The 18,116-nt window shown below is 48.3% G+C and overlaps 1 pseudogene; it reads left to right on the plus strand.

Annotated features, from left to right (window-relative positions):
- The first annotated feature begins 485 nt into the window (after positions 1-485).
- LOC146865643 (uncharacterized) overlaps positions 486-18,116 on the plus strand; it is a 28,989-nt pseudogene continuing 11,358 nt past the window's right edge.

Here is an 18,116-nt window from a genome sequence, read left to right on the forward strand (position 1 = left end):
AGTCTGGGGCCCCGGTGGACCCCTACCCCCACCAAGCCTTCAACAAAGGAGTAATCCCTGTCAGTGAGACCCTCACCCCTATACCGCACACCTCGATCAGTTCAGCTACCTTTTCAGAACCATGAAAATACACAGCCATCAACACTCTCATGAAGAAACCCGTGGCTGACCTGACCAAACACACCAATTACCAACTAATATCCCTCCTTCCCTAACCAGCCAAAGTCCTGGAAAAAGCCATCAACAAGTACCTCTCATACCACCACGCTAAACACCAGCTTCTCAACACCACACAAAAAGGATTCAGACCCAACACAGCATGAAAACTGCACTTATAGCAGCAATTAGTGAGATCCCGATGGCCCTCAGCAGGGGGGAAAACACAGCCCTCATCCTTCTAGACCTATCAGCAGCATCCACAATGTCTCCAACCCCATCCTAATCTAATGACTCCACAAAGCAGTCGTCCAGGGACTCACCATTGAATGGAACAAGCATCCAATGGGACTAAAAAACTCTTTAAGATCGTGAGAGACATCTCGGCTCCAACCTGTTTGGAGAATAAAGTGGAGGCCTCACAGAAGTTATGCGATGAGATCGCCGTCCACTTTGAGGATAAAGTGGCAAAGTTTGTTGGCTCCTTTAAGGACAACGAAGTTGTCATCCAGGACCTTGGTAAAGAGGCAACTAAAGGGACTCTGGGTCAGCAATGTTCCTTGGCTAGTTTTCCTACCCTCACTGACCTCATTTTTAACACAACGGTGCAAAGCATTTCTTCAGGATCGCCACTTGACCCCCTGCCCCAGAAAGTGTGGAAGACATATGGCCGCCCGACTCTTCCCTGGCTAAGCCAGATATGTATGTTGGAAAATGAAAAAGCACCAGGCTCAGTGCAATGATACAAATGACAAAGTGCGTTGTAACTTCAGAAACAAACCCAATTCAATGCAAAAATTATTATAAATTGCTTTTATTTTTTTTGGTTGCTAATTATTCTTTATATATTGATCAAAAGTTTTTTCCTTTTTTAAAAAAAACATAGATATTCATCGTTTAGCTCTGTTCGATTTACATGAAATTATGATATCAATACATGAATGATTATATGACAAAAATATGTAATTTCACACTGAACAAACATGACAAGAGTATGAAGTTTGACAAGAGTATGAAGTTGACACGTTTCGGCGGAGCCTTCTTCAGAATGTTCTTGTCAGTGGTTACTATACTCTGATAAGCTTTTCAAGTAATGGGAGGTAGCTTAATCTGAGGGCCCACAAAAAGAGGAATGATCTACTTAAGATAAGTTGCGGCAAAGATCATGAATTGATGAAATTACAATATCATGTAGTTTTCATTTTGATATGCTGAAGTTCTAAAATGCAATCAGATAGAAGTTGAAAGATAGATCAATCTTATATTATTTCTGGTGAGCGCCCAAACTTCTCCCGACAAGTTGAAGCAGAATGCTTGACATCAAATGATGACTGATGCTAATGGATCCTGGTCGCCACAGTAAAATCCGTTGATATATGCTTTTTTTAAAAGAAACGACCTTTCCAAATATTCTGGGTTATAGGAAAGGATCCCAATCCATTCCGAGATAACGGCACAAATTCCTCGATCCTGCTCTCGTGATCGCCGTCCACTTTGAGGATAAAGTGGCAAAGTTTGTTGGCTCCTTTAAGGACAACGAAGTTGCCATCCAGGACCTTGGTAAAGAGGCAACTAAAGGGACTCTGGGTCGGCAATGTTCCTTGGCTAGTTTTCCTACCGTCACTGACCTCATTTTTAACACAACGGTGCAAAGCATTTCTTCAGGATCGCCACTTGACCCCCTGCCCCAGAAAGTGTGGAAGACATATGGCAGCCCGACTCTTCCCTGGCTAAGCCAGATATGTAACCAATCTATGGAAGAAGGCATAGTCTTGAAGGGATGGAAGCAGGCGGTGGTGTCTCCTTTAATTAAAAAACCCTCGCTAGACCAGACTAACCCGGCCAATTTTCGGCCCATCTCCCTCCTCCCTTTCCCAATTAAAATTTTGGAAAAGGTGGTAAGTAGATCTCTATCAGATTACCTGGAGGAACATCACTTGCTGGACAGGGATCAGTTTGGTTTCCGACCTGGACACGGGACGGAGTCAGCCCTGATAACCATGATGGACAACTTGCGGATGCGGGCCGACAACGGGAGCACCACGGTTTTGGTGCTCCTGGATATGTCTGCCGCATTCGACACAGTGAGTCATCCAATTCTGCTTGAGAGACTGGAGGGTATAGGGGTAAAGGGTCGGGCACTGCAGTGGCTTCGGTCCTACTTGACGGGGAGACAACAGATGGTAACTCTGGGTCCGTTTACATCTGGGAAATCACCCGTAGTCCATGGGGTACCACAGGGCTCTAGTATCAGCCCCATTCTTTTTAATATATATTTACAGCCACTTTTCTCGATCATTAAAGCGTTCGGGGTTGAGTTAGTCAACTATGCGGACGACACGCAACTGGCATTCTCTACTCAGGCTCTGAGAGAGCTTCACTGGCTACCAATCAGGGAAAGGGTCCTTTTTAAATCTCTCTGTCTGATTTACAGAGCAACACACGGGATGGGTCCAGTCCCTCTTCAGGATAGGTTCACCTGGTATCTTCCCCAGAGACAGCTGCGATCCTCCAGCGCAAATCTGCTGGAAACGCCTAGATTCAAACGGGCTAGAATGGGCAGGAGGGCCTTCAGCGTGGTGGGCGCCCATATGTGGAACGAGCTACCACAGAGGATCAGACAGATCGACTCCTTAACCGAGTTCAGAAAGAGCCTTAAAACATGGCTCTTCCCGAAAGCCTGGTTTCTTCATCCTGCCTAACCTTTCAGCACCGGCAATACTTGTCTTTATCAGAGCGCCAGGATACCCGTGGGGTGACAGCAGCGCTATATAAGAATCAATTCAATTCAACTGCTCCTTCTTCACCAGGAGAACCCAAACTGGCAACATGTTCCCCAATGCCTCAAAATCTTATTTGCAGAGTCCTACAAATCTCCTCGCTCAACTCATCAGTTTTCAACATCTACATGACCCCACTGGCCGATGTCATACAAGCTTACAACATAAAAATACTCTCTTATGCCAGCAACACGCAACTGATACAGTCCTCCTTGGAGAAACACCTAACACTAGCAACAAGTTAATCACATGAATAACAGAAGTCCTCATCTAGAAATCCCATTGCCTCAAATTGAACTCAGACATGACCACGGTAGTAGTCTTTGGGAAGAATGCCTCACCATGGGAGTCCACCTAGTGGCCCACAAACGTTAGACCCCACCCCCACATCCTGATCACAAGCTAGAAAAATCAAAATCATCATAGACATCAAACTGGACATGACCGCCGAAGTCAACGCCTCAGCCTGCTATAACGCACTAAGAATACTGAAGAGAATCTTCAAGTGGAAATCAGACAACACCATAAAACAAACACCCAAGCCCTCATCACCAGCAGACTAGATTTTTGAAACAACCTCAATGCAGGGATTACCAACCAGGTCACAAGAAGCATGCAGACCATCCAAAACGCTGCAATCAGACTAGTCTTCAACCTCCCATGCCGAGCCCACATCACACACCTTACAGAACTCCACTGGCTTCTTATACACAAGCACACACACTTCAAACTTCTTACCACAACACTGGCTCTGCTTACCTGAACAGCCACATTTACTTCCAACTACCTTCCAGATACTTCTGCTCTGCTGGCCTCTCACTAGTACACACACCAGCGTTACAAAAAAGCAGAACTGGAGCTCGCGCCTTCTTGCACCTGGCCCCTAAAGCCTGGAATGACTTCCCATAACCCAGCAGAAACTCCTTCTCTCTTCTTCACTTTCACAAGAAGCCGAAGACTTGGTTTTTCAAGTAAACCCCCAGTGCTTGTCAAACACACCTGCTACAAAGTGCCTGGATACCCTCATTGGTGATTAGCATGCTTTGAATGCGCCGATAATATAGCATAGCAAAATAATATTTCAAACTTTGGAAGGCACGCCGTGATTCAGAGGAGCGATATTTTCTTCTGGTGGGGACGATTTTAGGCCAAGTCATCACTATTAAAAATAAGCATGGCACAAACATATAATGTCCAATGTTTACTAGTGAAATTTTGGAGTCTTGACAGGGTCCATACAGATGAAGTATTATGGGAAGGTGATCTCAATCTCATGCTTGACCTCGAGTCAGGGAGCTAGCATGATGCTAAAGATTACTGAATGGTTACATGTAGCTGATGTTTGGAGAAGTAGGCACATTCTGAAAGGACTTACTCATACTACACCTAAGTGTACCCACACAATGTCCTGTATCACCTACTGGATAGTATTTACTGAAATGCTCCTAGGGGGAGCACTATTACACGTAAGCACCACACTATATCAGACCATTCTGCAGTGTTTTTAGAGCTCAAATTCCAGCATCAAAAGCCTACCCACAAGCATGGAGGTTTACTATGGAAGCTCTGACAGGTGCGGTGTTCCTCAGCCAACTCAAAATTGTTAATACAAAGTTCTTTCTTGGAATGTCTGGTAAGTCTCTAGTTACACAACAGTATGGGAGGTGTGCAAGGTTTTCATACATGGGATAGCCATGCCTACGAAATGTTGAGTTCTAAAAGACATATGCTCTCACCTGGTACAACTGACGTAGGAGATAAAAACCCTGTAACATAACTATGAAATAAATGCAGAGGCTTTCACACTGGCTGGCATAAATCAAAAACTAACTGATTTCCACAATATAGCGGACATTGAGGTGTCAGACATAGGAGACACACTTTAGATAGTAAGTACTAGGAGTTGGAATCTCCCACTAAAATATTGCCATGATTATGTAAAGTGGAAATTGTTAAGATTGAGAAAAAGGGGGAGGTGGAAGGACCATGTAGACCCATGACATCCTGGTGGAACTTGTGTCATATTACATGAGGCTATAAGAGTAGTTCAGTGTTGTTGACATTCTGCAGATAAAACAATGTTTGAATGGTATCATCATGGTATGGGTAGAAGAAATGTTAGATATAGTACATCTGATGAATTGACCTCTGAACTCAAGGCAGTGATGGGCCTATTAAATGCCGAGAAGGCCCTCAACTCCCTAAAATGCCCCTTCTTCCTGAATAGACTCCAACATCGTGGTTTGGGGAAGTATATGATGCATATAATTTCTGTCTTGCATACTTCACTGTAGAAAAAGTTTGGGTCAATGGGATTACATATGACCCATTTAGAGGTACCATACAGGATTAATCCCTGTCCCTTTCACGATTTTTGATTGCCATGCAGCCTCAGGCCTGGTGACTCAGAGAAAAACACCTTAACAGGGCACTGAGCTTCAAAACATAATATCTTTTTAACTTGATTTATGTAGTTGTTACTTTGATATTTCTGAAGCCATCTAAAAACATTGATCTACTCATTAGTTAAATAATATGGTTTGATTGATTGCAGTGTTTGCTCCACGGTTATTGCTGGGGTTTTTTGTTTACCGGGGGTGCGTTCCCATTGCCCTGCTACCCTCCCTATTCTGCTAACATGCATTTTGCCACCTACAACTGCAGCAATGTTTAATTAAGTGCTGCAGTTCAGACGGCAAAATGCCCATTGGCATCATTGACGCAGGTTAATGTCCACATACCGAAGGTCAGGGAAATTCGCACTGACGCAGTCCACTCTAAGGCCAGATATAAACTTCCCACTGTGTTGGTGTGCTGACACAGAGAAATACATGGGGGGTGACATTTCATAAGAAGTGTGAGTCAATTATTTGCCTATTTTATGGCCCAATGGTAGAGAGGTTCTCTTGAAGTGTAAATAACGGGATCAAGCTACCATGATAACTGTAGGCAGAGTATCGATTATGAAAATAGTTTCTTTACCTATTTGTAAACAATCCCATCCCACTTAACAAAAGATTTTTAGTACACTTAAATTGCTTCTCATTTACCTGGTGTGTGGAGGTAAGCAGGCCAGGGTGCGATGGGACACCCTTACACTGCAATGTAAGGGAGGGCCTCAAGGCCCCCAGCAAGGAGGCCTTCTATGTAGCGGCACAGGATAAATATATTGGATCTACAGCCTCCAGCACGCCCACCTAATTTTATAAAGAGAACACATTGTGAATGGTACTGCATACCTCGTGTTGCTAAAGGGACTTCTGAGGACACAGAAGATGGAGTCTACAGCGGTGACTGTTTGCTGAGCATGGCAGAAAAGGTGTTGCAGGACAGGCTCACTCTTCATTCCTCTGCATTGTAACCCACTCTTGCTGTTTACCATGGAGAAGGTTGTTATAGGTTTCCTGGTCAGGACCGGACTTCATCAACATGGTCATTTTTATACAAAAATCCGATTGGCCGCACTCTGCTAGTCCTACCAGCGTGTTACCCCAAAGAATTGTGGTCCATGAAGTAGCGTTGGCGGGTACGCCTATGCCAAAAGTTTAAAATGAAAATAAGTGTCGCATTAGCCATCCCTGGACACGTGTTTCGAGGTAGTTGCCTCTCGTCAGCAGGGAGTAGGTATGTGTTTAGGGTTGCTGCGTAGGCTGCCAAAAAAATTTCTCAGGTAAAGTACCACTCAAGGCGCGCAGGTGCGTAGCCATGGGCTCGTCAGCCCCACCGGCTCAAGGGAGCCTGAATGTAAACAAAAATCCGATTGGCCGCACTCTGCTAGTCCTACCAGCGTGTTACCCCAAAGAATTGTGGTCCATGAAGTAGCGTTGGCGGGTACGCCTATGCCAAAAGTTTAAAATGAAAATAAGTGTCGCGTTAGCCATCCCTGGACACGTGTTTCGAGGTAGTTGCCTCTCGTCAGCAGGGAGTAGGTATGTGTTTAGGGTTGCTGCGTAGGCTGCCAAAAAAATTTCTCAGGTAAAGTACCACTCAAGGCGCGCAGGTGCGTAGCCATGGGCTCGTCAGCCCCACCGGCTCAAGGGAGCCTGAATGTAAACAAAAATCCGATTGGCCGCACTCTGCTAGTCCTACCAGCGTGTACATAGGCGTACTCGCCGTTGCCAGTACATCTACCAGAGATCCTTGGGGGAACATGCTGGTGTGACGAGCAGTGTGCGGCCAACTGGATTTGTCCCTTGAGCCATTTGGGCTGACAAGCTCTGGACCAGCACCTGCACGCCATGAGAGGTACTCTACCTGTTTTTACGTTATTGGCAGTCCACGCGGCACCCCTTTACACTTACCTACTCCCTGCGAACGAGAGGCAACTACCTCGAAACATGTGTCCAGGGATGGCTAATGCGACACATACTTTTTTTCAACACTGTGGCATAGGCGTACTCACCGTCGCCACTACATCTACCAGAGTTCCTTGGGGCAACATGCTGGTGTGACGAGCAGTGTGCGGCCAACTGGATTTGTTATATAAAGGCTCCCTTGAGCCATTTGGGCTGACGAGCTCTGGACCAGCACCTGCTCGCCATGAGAGGTACTCTACCTGTTTTTATGTTATTGGCAGTCCACGCGGCACCCCTTTACACTTACCTACTCCCTGCTGACGAGAGGCAACTACCTCGAAACATGTGTCCAGGGATGGCTAATGCGACACATACTTTTTTTCAACACTGTGGCATAGGCGTACTCGCCGTCGCCACTACATCTACCAGAGTTCCTTGGGGCAACATGCTGGTGTGACGAGCAGTGTGCGGCCAACTGGATTTGTTATATAAAGGCTCCCTTGAGCCATTTGGGCTGACGAGCTCTGGACCAGCACCTGCGCGCCATGAGAGGTACTCTACCTGTTTTTACGTTATTGGCAGTCCACGCGGCACCCCTTTACACTTACCTACTCCCTGCTGACGAGAGGCAACTACCTCGAAACACGTGTCCAGGGATGGCTAATGCAACACATACTTTTTTTCCACACTGTGGCATAGGCGTACTTGCCGTCGCCACTACATCTACCAGAGTTCCTTGGGGCAACCTGCTGGTGTGACGAGCAGTGTGCGGCCAACTGGATTTGTTATATAAAGGCTCGCTTGAGCCATATGGGCTGACGAGCTCTGGACCAGCACCTGCGCGCCATGAGAGGTACTCTACCTGTTTTTACGTTATTGGCAGTCCACGCGGCACCCCTTTACACTTACCTACTCCCTGCTGACGAGAGGCAACTACCTCGAAACACGTGTCCAGGGATGGCTAATGCGACACATATTTTTTTTAACACTGTGGCATAGGCGTACTCGCCGTCGCCACTACATCTACCAGAGTTCCTTGGGGCAACATGCTGGTGTGACAAGCAGTGTGCGGCCAACTGGATTTGTTATCTAAAGGCTCCCTTGAGCCATTTGGGCTGACGAGCTCTGGACCAGCACCTGCGTGCCATGAGAGGTACTCTACCTGTTTTTACGTTATTGGCAGTCCACGCGGCACCCCTTTACACTTACCTACTCCCTGCTGACGAGAGGCAACTACCTCGAAACACGTGTCCAGGGATGGCTAATGCGACACATACTTTTTTTCAACACTGTGGCATAGGCGTACTCGCCGTCGCCACTACATCTACCAGAGTTCCTTGGGGCAACATGCTGGTGTGACGAGCAGTGTGCGGCCAACTGGATTTGTTATATAAAGGCTCCCTTGAGCCATTTGGGCTGACGAGCTCTGGACCAGCACCTGCGCGCCATGAGAGGTACTCTACCTGTTTTTATGTTATTGGCAGTCCACGCGGCACCCCTTTACACTTACCTACTCCCTGCTGACGAGAGGCAACTACCTCGAAACACGTGTCCAGGGATGGCTAATGCGACACATACTTTTTTTCAACACTGTGGCATAGGCGTACTCGCCGTCGCCACTACATCTACCAGAGTTCCTTGGGGCAACATGCTGGTGTGACGAGCAGTGTGCGGCCAACTGGATTTGTTATATAAAGGCTCCCTTGAGCCATTTGGGCTGACGAGCTCTGGACCAGCACCTGCGCGCCATGAGAGGTACTCTACCTGTTTCTACGTTATTGGCAGTCCTCGCGGCACCCCTTTACACTTACCTACTCCCTGCTGACGAGAGGCAACTACCTCGAAACACGTGCCCAGGGATGGCTAATGCGACACATACTTTTTTTCAACACTGTGGCATAGGCGTACTCGCCGTCGCCACTACATCTACCAGAGTTCCTTGGGGCAACATGCTGGTGTGACGAGCAGTGTGCGGCCAACTGGATTTGTTATATGAAGGCTCCCTTGAGCCATTTGGGCTGACGAGCTCTGGACCAGCACCTGCGCGCCATGAGAGGTACTCTACCTGTTTTTACATTATTGGCAGTCCACGCGGCACCCCTTTACATTTACCTACTCCCTGCTGACGAGAGGCAACTACCTCGAAACACGTGTCCAGGGATGGCTAATGCGACACATACTTTTTTTCAACACTGTGGCATAGGCGTACTCGCCATCGCCACTACATCTACCAGAGTTCATTGGGGCAACATGCTGGTGTGACGAGCAGTGTGCGGCCAACTGGATTTGTCATATAAATGCTCCCTTGAGCCATTTGGGCTGACGAGCTCTGGACCAGCACCTGCGCGCCATGAGAGGTACTCTACCTGTTTTTACGTTATTGGCAGTCCACGCGGCACCCCTTTACACTTACCTACTCCCTGCTGACGAGAGGCAACTACCTCAAAACATGTGTCCAGGGATGGCTAATGCGACACATACTTTTTTTCAACACTGTGGCATAGGCGTACTCGCCGTCGCCACTACATCTACCAGAGTTCCTTGGGGCAACATGCTGGTGTGACGAGCAGTGTGCGGCCAACTGGATTTGTTATATAAAGGCTCCCTTGAGCCATTTGGGCTGACGAGCTCTGGACCAGCACATGCGCGCCATGAGAGGTACTCTACCTGTTTTTACGTTATCGGCAGTCCACGCGGCACCCCTTTACACTTACCTACTCCCTGCTGACTAGAGGCAACTACCTCGAAACACGTGTCCAGGGATGGCTAATGTGACACATACTTTTTTTCAACACTGTGGCATAGGCGTACTCGCCGTCGCCACGACATCTACCAGAGTTCCTTGGGGCAACATGCTGGTGTGACGAGCAGTGTGCGGCCAACTGGATTTGTTATATAAAGGCTCCCTTGAGCCATTTGGGCTGACGAGCTCTGGACCAGCACCTGCGCGCCATGAGAGGTACTCTTCCTGTTTTTACGTTATTGGCAGTCCACGCGGCACCCCTTTACACTAACCTACTCCCTGCTGACGAGAGGCAACTACCTCGAAACACGTGTCCAGGGATGGCTAATGCGACACATAATTTTTTCAACACTGTGGCATAGGCATACTCGCCGTCGCCACTACATCTACCAGAGTACCTTGGGGCAACATGCTGGTGTGACGAGCAGTGTGCGGCCAACTGGATTTGTTATATAAAGGCTCCCTTGAGCCATTTGGGCTGACGAGCTCTGGACCAGCACCTGCGCGCCATGAGAGGTACTCTACCTGTTTTTACGTTATTGGCAGTCCGCGCGGCACCCCTTTACACTTACCTACTCCCTGCTGATGAGAGGCAACTACCTCGAAACACGTGTCCAGGGATGGCTAATGCGACACATACTTTTTTTCAACACTGTGGCATAGGCGTACTCGCCGTCACCACTACACTTACCAGAGTTCCTTGGGGCAACATGCTGGTGTGACGAGCAGTGTGCGGCCAACTGGAATGGTCATTTGTATAGTGAGGGTTTATTTTCTTTTTCTTTGAACAGTATTATGAAGCTGGTCAAACTACATTCCTGGATATTTTTGTATACTTTAGGTTTAAACATGATAATCCAATCATAGTACCACAGAAGGTGGGTGGCAAGCCTTTACACGGTATCGATAGTTCAGATGAAGTGCAACATGATTAGGATTATGCAAAAGTGGGAACAATATATAGGCTATGAAATAGATGATATGATGAGGCAAAACTATTGATGCCACTAGACCGCCAAGGTATTGATGAATTATATGCACAAATTGATTCATTATAATTATCTACAATGGGCATATCATAAACCAGAAAAGCTGCACAAGGTGGATGTCACAATTATCCATTTATGGCAGCTCTGTACAAGCCCACTTGCCACATTTTTACATTTGGTTTACTACTGTCCAGTGCTGCACCATTAGCAAGCAAGTTCTGGAAAAAAAGGATAATGATAAACCATGCGTTGATGATGTTATCTAATTGGTTGCTCAGAAATCAAGCTATGCTGGCTGAAGAGGGGTGAAACCCCAAAACCGGTCCAAGTATGCTTGGTTCCAGTCCAGGGAGGACCTGGCTTGGCAGTTCAAGCTGGACTGTTCCCATGAGGCACAGGGTCAAGACTGATTTGCATATGGCTGGGTTCAAACTGGAATGTCATGGTGAGCAAAAAAAGGATGGATTCATGCCCAGATCTCTGTACTGTGGTGAATGTATGACATTGTTCTGCATTCTGTCCATCAACTGTTGTTTTTGCATTTGTCACCCCGAGTGGGACGGGTATGCTCAGACGTGAGTCCCGTGCTCTCCATGCGACTGGAATCCAGCTATCTTGGCTGAAGAGGGGTAAAACCCCGAAACCGGTCGTAGGATGCTTGGTTCCAGTTCAGGGAGGACCTGGCTTGGCAGTTCGGGCTAGACTGTTCCCATGAGGCACAGGGTCAAGACTGATTTGCATATCGCTGGGTTCAAACTGGAATGGCATGGTGAGCAAAAAAACGATGGATTTAGGCCCAGATCTCTGTACTGGGGTGAATGTATGACATTGTTCTGCATCCTATCCATCAACTGTTGCTTTTGCATTTGTCACCCCGAGTGGGACGGGTATGCTCAGAGGTGAGTCCCGTCCTCTCCATGCCACTGAAATCAAGATATCCTGGCTGAAGAGGGGTGAAACTCTGAAACCGGTCCTAGGATGCTTGGTTCCAGTCCAGGGAAGACCTGGCTTGGCAGTTCGGGCTGGAATGTTCCCATGAGGCAAAGGGTCAAGACTGATTTGCATATGGCTGGGTTCAAACTGGAATGGCCTGGTAAGCAAAAAAACAATGGATTTACGCCCAGATCTCTGTACTGGGGTGAATGTTTGACATTGTTCTGCATTCTGTCCATCAACTGTTGTTTTTGCATTTGTCACCCCGAGTGGGACGGGTATGCTCAGACATGAGTCCCGTCCTCTCCATGCCACTGGAAACAAGCTATACTGGCTGAAGAGGGGTGAAACTCCGAAACCGGTCCTAGGATGCATGGTTACAGTCCAGGGAAGACCTGGCTTGGCAGTTCGGGCTGGACTGTTCCCATGAGGCACAGGGTCAAGAGTGATTTGCATATGGCTGGGTTCAAACTGGAATGGCATGGTGAGCAAAAAAACGAAGGATTTAGTCCCAGATCTCTGTACTGGGGTGAATGTATGACATTGTTCTGCATTCTGTCCATCAACTGTTGTTTTTGCATTTGTCACCCCGAGTGGGACGGGTATGCTCAGACGTGAGTCCTGTGCTCTCCATGCCACTGGAATCAAGCTGTCCTGGCTGAAGAGGGGTGAAACCCCGAAACCGGTCCTAGGATAGTTGGTTCCAGTCCAGGGAGGACATGGCTTGGCAGTTCGGGCTAAACTGTTCCCATGAGGCACAGGGTCAAGACTGATTTGCATATGGCTGGTTTCAAACTGGAATGGCATGGTGAGCAAAAAAACGATGGATTTAGGCCCAGATCTCTGTACTGGGGTGAATGTATGATATTGTTCTGCATTCTTTCCATCAACTGTTGTTTTTGCATTTGTCACCCCGAGTGAGACGGGTATGCTCAGATGTGAATCCCATGCTCTCCATGCCACTGGAATAAAGCTATCCTGGCTGAAAAGGGGTGAAACCTTGAAACCGGTCCTAGGATGCTTGGTTCCAGTCCAGGGAGGACCTGGCTTGGCAGTTCGGGCTGGACTGTTCCCATGAGGCACAGGGTCAAGACTGATTTGCATATGGCTGGGTTCAAACTGGAATGGCATGGTGAGCAAAAAAACGATGGATTTAGGACCAGATCTCTGTACTGGGGTAAATGTATGACATTGCTCTGCATTCTGTCCATCAACTGTTGTTTTTGCATTTGTCACCCCGAGAGGGACGGGTATGCTTAGACGTGAGTCCCGTGCTCTCCATGCCACTGGAATCAAGCTATCCTGGCTGAAGAGGGGTGAAACCCCTAAACCGGTCCTAGGATGCTTGGTTCCAGTCCAGGGAGAACCTGGCTTGGCAGTTAGGGCTGGACTGTTCTCATGAGGCACATGGTCAAGACTGATTTGCATATGGCTGGGTTCCAACTGAAAAGGCATGGTGAGCAAAAAAACGATGGATTTATGCCCAGATCTCTGTACTGGGGTCAATGTATGACATTGTTCTGCATTATGTCCATCAACTGTTGTTTTGTCATTTATCACCCTGAGTGGGACGGGTATGCTCAGACTTGAGTCCCGTGCTCTCCATGACACTGGAATCAAGCTACCCTGGCTGAAGGGCGGTGAAACCCCGAAACCAGTCCTAGGATGCTTGGTTCCAGTCCAGGGAGGACCTAGCATGGCAGTTCGGGCTGGACTGTTCCCATGAGCCACAGGGTCAAGACTGATTTGCATTTGGCTGGGTTCAAACTGGAATGGCATGGTGAGCAAAAAAATGATGGATTTAGGCCCAGATCTCTGTACTGGGGTGAATGTATGATATTGTTCTGCATTCTGTCCATCAACTATTGTTTTTGCATTTGTCACCCCGAGTGGGACAGGTATGCTCAGACGTGAGTCCCGTGCTCTCCATGCCACTGGAATCAAGCTATCCTGGCTGAAAAGGGGTGAAACTTTGAAACCGGTCCTAGGATGCTTGGTTCCAGTCCAGGGAGGACCTGGCTTGGCAGTTTGGGCTGGACTGTTCCCATGAGCCATAGGGTCAAGACTGATTTGCATATGGCTGGGTTCAAACTGGAATGGCATGGTGAGCAAAAAAACGATGGATTTAGGCCTAGATCTCTGTACTGGGGTAAAAGTATGACATTGTTCTGCATTCTGTCCATCCACTGTTGTTTTTGCATTTGTCACCCCGAGAGGGACGGGTATGCTCAGACGTGAGTCCCGTGCTTTTCATGCCATTGGAATCAAGCTATCCTGGTTGAAGAGGCGTGAAACCCTGAAACCGGTTCTAGGATGCTTGGTTCCAGTCCAGGGAGAACCTGGCTTGGCAGTTCGGGCTGGACTGTTCCCATGAGGCACAGGGTCAAGACTGATTTGCATATGGCTGGGTTCCAACTGGAATGGCAGGGTGAGCAAAAAAATCGATGGATATATGCCCAGATCTCTGTACTGAGGTCAATGTATGACATTGTTCTGCATTATGCCCATCAACTGTTGTTTTTGCATTTATCCCCCCGAGTGGGACGGGTATGCTCAGACTTGAGTCCCGTGCTCTCCATGACACTGGAATCAAGCTACCCTGGCAGAAGGGGGGTGAAACCCCGAAACCGGTCCTAGGAAGCTTGGTTCCAGTCCAGGGAGGACCTGGCATGGCAGTTCGGGCTGGACTGTTCCCATGAGCCACAGGGTCAAGACTGATTTGCATTTGGCTGGGTTCAAACTGGAATGGCATGCTGAGCAAAAAAATAATGGATTTAGGCCCAGATCTCTGTACTGGGTTGAATGTATGATATTGTTCTGCATTCTGTCCATCAACTATTGTTTTTGCATTTGTCACCCCGAGTTGGATGGGTATGCTCAGACGTGAGTCCCGTGCTCTCCATGCCACTGGAATCAAGCTATCCTGGCTGAAAAGGGGTGAAACCTCGAAACCGGTCCTAGGATGCTTGGTTCCAGTCCAGGGAGGACCTGGCTTGGTAGTTCGGGCTGGACTGTTCCCATGAGGCACAGGGTCAAGACTGATTTGCATATGGCTGGGTTCAAACTGGAATGGCATGGTGAGCAAAAAAAACGATGGATTTAGGCCCAGATCTCTGTACTGAGGTGAATGTATGACTTTGTTCTGCATTCTGTCCATCAACTGTTGTTTTTGCATTTGTCAACCTGAGTGGGACGGATATGCTCAGACGTGAGTCCTGTTCTCTCCATGCCACTGTAATCAAGCTATCCTGGCTGCAGAGGGGTGAAACCCCGAACCGGTGCTAGGATGCTTGGTTCCAGTCTAGGGAGGACCTGGCTTGGCAGTTCGGGCTGGACTGTTCCCATGAGGCACAGGGTCAAGACTGATTTGCATATGGCTGGGTTCAAACTGGAATGGCACTGTGAGCAAAAAAATGATGGATTTAGGCCCAGATCTCTGTACTGCGGTGAATGTATGACATTGTTCTGCATTCTGTCCATCAACTGTTGTTTTTGCATTTGTCACCCCGAGTGGGACGGGTATGCTCAGACGTGAGTCCCGTGCTCTCCATGCCACTGGAATCAAGCTATCCTGGCTGAAGAGGGGTGAAACCCCGAAACTGGTCCTAAGATGCTTGGTTCCAGTCCAGGGAGGACCTGGCTTGAGAGGTCGGGCTGGACTGTTCCCATGAGGCACAGGGTCAAGACTGATTTGCATATGACTGGGTTCAAACTGGAATGGCATGGCGAGCAAAAAAAAAGATGCATTTAGGCCCAGATCTCTGTACTCGGGTGAATTTATGACATTGTTCTGCATTCTGTCCATCAACTTTTGTTTTTGCATTTGTCACCCCGAGTGGGACGGGTATGCTCAGACGTGAGTCCCGTGCTCTCCATGCCACTGGAATCAAGCCATCCTGGCTGAAGAGGGGTAAAACCCCGAAACCGGTCCTAGGATTCTTGGTTCCAGTCCAGGGAGGACCTGGCTTGGCAGTTCGGGCTGGACTGTTCCCATGAGGGACAGGGTCAAGACTGATTTGCATATGGCTGGGTTCAAACTGGAATGGCATTGTGAGTAAAAAAACGATGGATTTAGGCCCAGATCTCTGTACTGGGGTGAATGTATGAAATTGTTCTGCATTCTATCCATCAACTGTTGTTTTTGCATTTGTCACCCCGAGTGGGACGGGTATGCTCAGACGTGAGTCCCGTGCTCTCCATGCCACTGGAATCAAGCTATCCTAGCTGAAGAGGGGTGAAACCCCAAAACCTGTCCTAGGATGCTTGGTTTCAGTCCAGGGAGGACCTGGCTTGGCAGTTCGGGCTGGACTGTTCCCATGAAGCACAGGGTCAAGACTGATTTGTATATGGCTGGGTTCAAACTGGAATGGCATGGTGAGTAAAAAAACGATGGATATATTCCCAGATCTCTGTACTGGGGTGAATGTATGACATTGTTCTGCATTCTGTCCATCAACTGTTGTTTTTGCATTTGTCACCCCGAGTGGGACGGGTATGCTCAGACGTGAGTCCCATGCTCTCCATGCCACTGGAATCAAGCTATCCTGGCTGAAGAGGGGTGAAACCCCGAAACCGGTCCTAGGATGCTTGGTTCAAGTCCAGGGAGGACCTGGCTTGGCAGTTCGGGCTGGACTGTTCCCATGAGGCACAGGGTCAAGACTGATTTGCATATGGCTGGTTTCAAACTGGAATGGCATTGTGAGCAAAAAACGATGGATTCAGGCCCAGATCTCTGTACTGGGGTGAATGTATGACATTGTTCTGCATTCTGTCCATCAACTTTTGTTTTTGCATTTGTCACCCCAAGTGGGACGGGTATGCTCAGACGTGAGTCCCGTGCTCTCCATGCCACTGGAATCAAGCTATCCTGGCTGAAGAGCGGTGAAACCCCGAAACTGGTCCTAGGATGCTTGGTTCCAGTCCATGGAGGACCTGGCTTGGCAGTTCGGGCTGGACTGTTCCCATGAGGCACAGGGTCAAGACTGATTTGCATATGGCTGGGTTCAAACTAGAATGGCATTGTGAGCAAAAAAACTATGGATTTAGGCCCAGATCTCTGTACTGGGGTGAATGTATGACATTGTTCTGTATTCTGTCCATCAACTGTTGTTTTTGCACTTGTCACCCCGAGTGGGACGGGTATGCTCCAACGTGAGTCCCGTGCTCTCCATGCCACTGGAATCAAGCTATCCTGGCTGAAGAGGGGTGAAACCCCGAAACCGGTCCTAGGATGCTTGGTTCCAGTCCAGGGAGGACCTGGCTTGGCAGTTTGGGCTGGACTGTTCCCATGAGGCACAGGGTCAAAACTGATTTGCATATGGCTGGGTTCAAACTGGAAAGGCATGGTGAGCAAAAAAACGATGGATTTAGGCCCAGATCTCTGTACTGGGGTGAATGTATGACATTGTTCTGCATTCTGGCCATCAACTGTTGTTTTTGCATTTATCACCCCAAGTGGGACGGGTATGCTCAGACGTGAGTCCCGTGCTCTCCATGCCACGGGAATCAAGCTATCCTGGCTGAAGAGGAGTGAAACCCCGAAACCGGTCCTAGGATGCTTGGTTCCAGTCCAGGGAGGACCTGACTTGGCAGTTCGGGCTGGACTGTTCCCATGAGGCACTGGGTCAAGAATGATTTGCATGTGGCTGGGTTCAAACTGGAATGGCATTGTGAGCAAAAAAACGATGGATTTAGGCCCAGATCTCTGTACTGGGGTGAATGTATGACATTGTTCTGTATTCTGTCCATCAACTGTTGTTTTTGCATTTGTCACCCCGAGTGGGACGGGTATGCTCCAACGTGAGTCCCGTGCTCTCCATGGCACTGGAATCAAGCTATCCTGGCTGAAGAGGGGTGAAACCCCGAAACCAGTCCTAGGATGCTTGGTTCCAGTCCAGGGAGGACCTGGCTTGGCCGTTCGGGCTGGACTGTTCCCATGAGGCACAGGGTCAAGACTGATTTGCATATGACTGGGTTCAAACTGGAAAGGCATGCTGCGCAAAAAAACGATGGATTTAGGCCCAGATCTCTGTACTGGGGTGAATGTATGAAATTATTCTGCATTCTGTCCATCAACTGTTGTTTTTGCATTTGTCACCCCGAGTGGGACGGGTATGCTCAGATGTGAGTCCTGTGCTCTCCATGCCACTGGAATCAAGTTATCCTAGCTGAAGAGGGGTGAAACCCCGAAACCGGTCCTAGGATGCTTGGTTCCTGTCCA

This window comes from Triturus cristatus, chromosome 2_1 (genome assembly GCF_964204655.1).
Source record: "Triturus cristatus chromosome 2_1, aTriCri1.1, whole genome shotgun sequence".
In the NCBI taxonomy this organism is placed as follows: Eukaryota; Metazoa; Chordata; class Amphibia; order Caudata; family Salamandridae; genus Triturus; species Triturus cristatus.